At 35.1% G+C, this 7,349-nt stretch overlaps 1 non-coding gene across 1 annotated transcript; it reads left to right on the forward strand.

Moving 5' to 3' along the window:
• Positions 1-220: 220 nt before the first annotated feature.
• LOC130952243 (small nucleolar RNA R71) lies at positions 221-328 on the forward strand. The gene has a single exon (XR_009074424.1). It is a non-coding gene; the product is annotated as a small nucleolar RNA R71 (small nucleolar RNA).
• The last annotated feature ends 7,021 nt before the right edge of the window (positions 329-7,349 follow it).

Consider the following 7,349-nt stretch of genomic DNA (forward strand, 5'->3'; position numbering starts at 1 on the left):
TATCAATCTTAAGAACTCCTTTCTTCTGATTCGTCCCATTGTTCACAGGATTCCTTTCACAAGTGTACATGAATTGGTTATTTGCAACCATTTCAATGAGTTCCTGAGCTTCTGTAGGCGTCTTCTTCAGATGAAGAGATCCTCCAGCAGAGCTATCCAATGACATCTTGGACAGTTCAGACAGACCATCATAGAAGATACCTATGATGCTCCATTCAGAAAGCATGTCAGAAGGACATTTTCTGATCAATTGTTTGTATCTTTCCCAAGCTTCATAGAGGGATTCACCTTTCTTCTGTCTGAAGGTTTGGACTTCCACTCTAAGCTTACTCAATTTTTGAGGTGGAAAGAACTTTGCCAAGAAGGCATTGACTAGCTTTTCCCAAGAGTTCAGGCTTTCTTTAGGTTGTGAGTCCAACCATATCCTAGCTCTGTCTCTTACAGCAAAAGGGAATAGCATAAGTCTGTAGACCTCAGGGTCAACCCCATTGGTCTTGACAGTGTCACAGATTTGCAAGAATTCAGCTAAAAACTGATGAGGATCTTCCAATGGAAGTCCATGGAACTTGCAATTCTGTTGCATTAGAGAAACTAATTGAGGCTTAAGCTCAAAGTTGTTTGCTCCAATGGCAGGGATAGAGATGCTTCTCCCATAGAAGTCGGGAGTAGGTGTAGTAAAGTCACCCAACACCTTCCTTGCATTGTTGGCATTATTGTTGTGTTCGGCTGCCATGTCTTCTTCTTGTTTGAAGATTTCTGTTAGGTCCTCTACAGAGAGTTGTGCTTTAGCTTCTCTTAGCTTTCGCTTCAGGGTCCTTTTAGGTTCAGGGTCAGCCTCAACAAGAAGGCTTTTGTCTTTGTTCCTGCTCATATGAAAGAGAAGAGAACAAGAAAATATGGAATCCTCTATGTCACAGTATAGAGATTCCTTGAGGTGTCAGAGGAAAAGAAAAATAGAAGGAAAAGGTAGAAGAATTCGAACTTATCAAGAAAGATAGAGTTCGAATTGTGCATTGAGGAGGAGTGTTAGTCCATAAATAGAAGGATGTGAGAAGATGAGAAGAGATTTTTGAAAATTAAAGTGAATTAATTAAAAGAAATTTTGAAAAATGGTAATTAATTTTCGAAAACTAAGATTGGGAAAGAAATTAAGTGAAATTGAAAAAGATTTTGAAATTAGAAATCAAAAAGATATGATTGAAAAATTAATTTTAAAAAAATGTGATAAAAAGATATGATTGAAAAGATATAGTTTTAAAAAGATATGATTGAGAAGATATGATTTGAAAAACAATTTAAAAAGATTTGATTTTGAAAATTAATGACTTGGCTAACAAGAAATTTAAAAGATATGATTCAGACATTAAACCTTTCTCAACAGAAAAGGCAACATACTTGAAATGTTGAATCAAATCATTAATTGTTAGCAAGTATTTTTGAAAAGTGGAAAGAAATTGATTTTGAAAATATATGATTGAAAATATATGATTTGAAAAAGATTTGATTTTGAAAAATTATGAAAACTTGAAAAAAATTTGAATTAAAAACAAAATCTTCCCTCTTGTGCCATCTTGGCGTTAAACGCCCAGAATGGTATCCATTCTGGCGTTTAACGCCCAAAACTCTACCCTTTTGGGCGTTAAACGCCCAGCCAGGCACCATGGCTGGCGTTTAAATGCTAGTTTTCCTTCCTCACTGGGCATTTTGAACGCTCAGCTTTTTCTGTGTAATTCCTCTGCTGTATGTTCTGAATCTTCAATTCTCTGTATTATTGACTTGAAAAGACACAAAGAAAATTTTTTTTTTGAATTTTTAATGATGAGGAATAATCAAAATGCAACTAAAATCAAATAAACAATGCATGCAAGACACCAAACTTAGAAGTTTGTATACTACTAACAAATTGAGAATGCATATGAGAAACAACAAAACACTCAAGACAAGAGAATTTAAAGATCAGAGCAAGGAAATCATCAAGAACAGCTTGAAGATCAATGAAGAACATAATGCATGTAATTTTCAAAAATTAGAAGAATAAAGCCATGCAATTGACACCAAACTTAAAATTAGGCACTAGACTCAAACAAGAAACATAAAAATATTTTTGATTTTAAGATTTTATAATTTTTTTGGATTTTTTTGAAAATTATTGGGAAAAGAAAATAAGGATGTCAAAATTCTTAATAAGAATTCCAAGAATCATGCAATGTTAGTCTAAAGCTTCAGTCTAAAAAGATTAGACATGGCTAGCCAAGCTTCAGCAGGACATTACATTTAAGAGCTAAATTGAATAGAATCAATCAGCTTTGGTGATGATAAGAACATCACCTTGAAACACTAGAATTCATTCTTAAGAACTCTGAAGAACAAAATAAAGTTACCTAATCTAAGCAACAAGATGAACCGTCAGTTGTCCAAACTCGAACAATCCTCGGCAACGGCGCCAAAAACTTGGTGCACGAAATTGTGATCGTCAATGGTGCCATCAACATGGTACGCTCAATTGCAATCTCAACTCTTTATCACAACTTCACACAACTAACCAGCAAGTGCACTGGGTCGTCCAAGTAATAAACCTTACGCGAGTAAGGGTCGATCCCACGGAGATTGTTGTTATGAAGCAAGCTATGGTCATCTTGTAAATCTCAGTCAGGCGGATTCAAATGGTTATGGAGGATTAATGACTAAAAGATGAATAAAACATAAAATAAAGATAGAGATACTTATGTAGTTCATTGGTGAGAATTTCAGATAAGCGAATGGAAATGCTTTGTCCCTTCCGTCTCTCTGTTTTCCTACTGTCTTCATCCAATCCTTCTTACTCCTTTCCATGGCAAGCTATATGTTGGGCATCACCGTTGTCAATGGCTACAGTCTCGTCCACTCAGTGAAAATGTTCAACGCGCTCTGTCACAGCACGGCTATTCAGCTGTCGGTTCTCGATCATGTCGGAATAGAATCCAGTGATTCTTTTGCGTCTGTCACTAACGCCCCACAATCGCGAGTTTGAAGCTCGTCACAGTCATTCAATCCTTGAATCCTACTCAGAATACCACAGACAAGATTTAGACCTTTCAGATTCTCTTGAATGCCGCCATCAATTCTAGCTTACACCACGAAGATTCTGATTAAGTAATCCAAGAGATATCCACTCAATCTAAGGTAGAACGGAGGTGGTTGTCAGGCACACGTTCATAGGTGATAATGATGATAAGTGTCACGGATCATCACATTCATCAAGTTGAGGAACAAGTGATATCTTAGAACAAGAATGAGCTGAATTGAATAGAAGAACAATAGTAATTGCATTAATACTCGAGGTACAGCAGAGCTCCACACCTTAATCTATGGTGTGTAGAAACTCTATCGTTGAAAATACATAAGAACAAGGTCTAGGCATGGCCGTGAGGCTAGCCCCCAAATGATCTAAGAACTAAACGTCCAAAGATGATCAAAAGATCTAAAGTGATCCAAAGATGAAAATATAATAGCAAAAGGTCCTATTTGTAGAGAACTAGTAGCTTAGGGTTTACAAAGATGAGTAAATGACATAAAAATCCACTTCCGGGCCCACTTGGTGTGTGCTTGGGCTGAGCATTGAAGCTTTCATGTGTAGAGACTTTTCTTGGAGTTAAACGCCAACTTTGGTGCCAGTTTGGGCGTTTAACTCCCATTCTTGTGCCAGTTCCGGCGTTAAACGCCAGAATTCTTGAGCTGATTTGGAACGCCTGTTTGGGCCATCAAATCTCGGGAAAAGTATGGACTATTATACATTGCTGGAAAGCCCAGGATGTCTACTTTCCAATGCAATTGAGAGCACCCAATTGGGCTTCGGTAACTCCAGAAAATCCACTTCGAGTGTAGGGAGGTCAGAATCCAATAGCATCTGCAGTCCTTTTCAGTCTCTGAATCAGATTTTTGCTCAGGTCTCTCAATTTCAGCCAGAAAATACCTGAAATCATAGAAAAACACACAAACTCATAGTAAAGCCCAGAAAAGTAAATTTTAACTAAAAACTAATAAAAATATAATAAAAACTAACTAAAACATACTTAAAACATACTAAAAACAATGCCAAAAAGCGTATAAATTATCCGCTCATCAATGACCATAGCTTGCTTCAAGCTGACAATCTCCATGGGATCGACCCTTACTCACATAAGGTATTACTTGGATGACCCAGTGCACTTGCTGGTCAGCTGCGCGGAGTTGTGAGAAAAGTGTGAACTCACGATTTCGTGTACCATGTTTTTGGCGCCGTTGCCGGAGATTGTTCGAGTTTGGACAACTGACGGTTCATCTTGTTGCTTAGATTAGGTATTTTTATTTTTTATTTTTTCTTTCTTCAGAATTTTTAAGAATGACTTCTAGAGTTTCAGATGATGCTTTTATCATCACAGGAGCTAGTTGATTCCTATCAATTTGGCTGTTGTATGTAATGCTCTGCTAAAGCTTGGCTAGCCATGTCTAATCTTTTTAGACTGAAACTTTAGACTAACATTGCATGATTCTTGGAATTCCTATTAAAAAATTTGAATTTCTTATTTTCTTCTTCAAAATAATTTTTGAAAAAAAATACAAAAAAATTTAATAAAATCATAAAATCAAAAATATTTTTGTGTTTCTTGTTTGAGTTTAGAGTCAAATTTTAAGTTTGGTGTCAATTGGATGTTTTTATTTTTCTAGCATTTTTTTAAAAAAACTCATGCATTGTGTTCTTCATTGATCTTCAAGTTGTTCTTGATGATTTTCTTTGTTTGATCTTTAAATTCTCTTGTTTTGTGTCTTTTGTTGTTTCTCTTGTGCATTCTCAATTTGTTAGTGTCTCTAGTATGAAAATTTCTAAGTTTGGTGTCTTGCATGTCTTTCTTTTCTTAAAAATTTTCAAAAATATGTTCTTGATGTTCATCTTGACATTCAAAGTGTTCTTGCATGCATTCCTTGTTTTGATCTTAGTTTTTCATGTTTAATTTCATTCTATTATTTTTTCTCTCTCATCATTAAAAATTTAAAAGACAGAAAATTGAAGATTCAGAACATACAGTGGAGGAATCACAGAGAAAAAGCTGGGCGTTCAAAATACCAGTAAAGAAGGATTTCTGGCTTTTAAACGCCAGCCAGGAGGTAGCCAAGTGGGTGTTAAACGCCAGAATGGATACCATTCTGGGCGTTTAACGCCAGGATAACACCAAGGAGGTAATTTTTTTTCAATTCAAATCTTTTTCAATTTTCAAGTTTTAAAAACTAATTTTTCAAAATCCTATCTTTTTCATATCCTCTTTTATCAATCATATATTTTTCAAAATCAAATATTTTTCATTTTTCCTCTTAATATTTTTGAAAATTTTAAAAATTGATTTTCAAAATCTTTTTATTATTCTTATTTCATATTTTTGAAAACCTTGCTAACAATTAAGGATTTGATTCAAAAAATTTTCAAGTTTGTTACTTTCTTGTTAAGAAAGGTTCAATCTTTAAATTCTAGAATCATATCTTTTAGTTTCTTTTAAGTCATGTCATCAATTTTAATTTTAAAAATCAAATCTTTTTAATCTCTTTTTCAATCATATCTTTTCAAACATATCTTTTTCAATCAAATCTTTTTTGAATCATATCTTTTTCAAATTTTAATTTCAAAATCTTTTTCTAACTTCGTATCTTTTCAAAACTTACTATTTCTTATCTTTTTCAAAACCACCTAACTACTTTTTCACTTCTCATTTTCGAAAACCACCTTTTTTTTTCAAAAACCTTTTTAATTAACTAATTGTTTTAAACTCTAATTTTATTTTATTCCTTTCTTAATTTTTGACTACTAACTAATTTTTAAAGTAAAAACAAAATATTTTTTCCTTTTTCTTTTATTCAATATTCGAATTTCTTCTCTCTCTCATCTCTTTCTATTTAATCACTAACACTTATCCTCCTTTAATAATTCGAACCCTCTCCCTCTCTATAAGTTCGAATTCCTCTCTCTACCTCATCTTTCTATTCTTCTTTTCCTCTGACACATCAATGAATCTCTATACTGTGACATAGAGAATTCCATACTTTCTTTGTTTTCTTCTCTCTCATATGAGTAGGAACAATGATAAAGGCATTCTTGTTGAAGCTGATCCTGAACTTGAAAGGACTCTGAAGAGGAAGTTAAGAGAAGCTAAAGCACAACTCTCTGGAGAGGACCTGACAGAAATTTTCGAAAAAAAAGAAGACATGGCAGCCAAAAATAATAACAACAATGCAAGGAAGATTCTTGCTGACTATGCTGCACTAACTTCCAACTTCTATGGAAGAAGCATCTCAATTCCTGCCATTGGAGCAAACAACTTTGAGCTTAAGCCTCAATTAGTTTCTCTAATGTAGCAGAACTGCAAGTTTCATGGACTTCCATCAGAAGATCCTCATCAGTTCTTATCTGAATTCTTGCAAATCTTTAATAATGTTAAGACCAATGGGGTTGATCCCGAGGTCTACAGACTTATGCTTTTTCCCTTTGCTGTAAGAGACAGAGCTAGAACATGGTTGGACTCAACCTAGAGAAAGCCTGAACTCTTGGGACAAGCTGGTCAATGCTTTCTTGACCAAATTCTTTCCACCTCAAAAGATGAGTAAGCTCAGAGTGGATGTCCAAACCTTCAGACAGAAGGAATGTGAATCCCTCTATGAAGCTTGGGAAAGATACAAGCAATTAACTAAAAGGTGTCTTTCTGACATGTTTCCAGAACGGAGCATCATATGTATATTCTATGATGGTCTGTCTGAGTTATCCAAGATGTCATTGGACCACTCTGCTGGTGGATCTCTTCATCTAAAAATGCCTGCAGAAGCCCAGGAACTCATTGAAATGGTTGCAAATAACCAGTTCATGTACACTTCTGAGAGAAATCCTGTGAATAATGGGGTGACTCAGAAGAAAGGAGTTCTTGATATTGATACTCTGAATGCCATATTGGCTCAGAATAAAATATTAACTCAGCAAGTCAATCTGATTTCTCAAAATCTGACTGGATTGCAAGCTGCATCCGGTAGTGCTAAAGACGCCTCCTCTGAAGGAGAAGCTTATGACCTTGAGAATCCTGCAATGGAAGAGGTGAATTACATGGGAGAATCCTATGGAAACACCTATAATACTTTATGGAGGAATCACCCAACTTTTTCATGGAAAGATCAACATAAGCCTCAACAAGGCTTCAATAACAATAATGGTGGAAGAAACAAGTTTGGCAATAGCAAGTCTTTCCCATCATCTTCTCAGCAACAGATAGAAAATTCTGAGCAGAGCCTCTCTAGCTTAGAAAATATAGTCTCTGATCTATCTAAGACCACCCTCAGTTTCATGACTGAGGCAC

Source organism: Arachis stenosperma, chromosome 9, assembly GCF_014773155.1.
Source record: "Arachis stenosperma cultivar V10309 chromosome 9, arast.V10309.gnm1.PFL2, whole genome shotgun sequence".
Taxonomy (NCBI): Eukaryota; Viridiplantae; Streptophyta; class Magnoliopsida; order Fabales; family Fabaceae; genus Arachis; species Arachis stenosperma.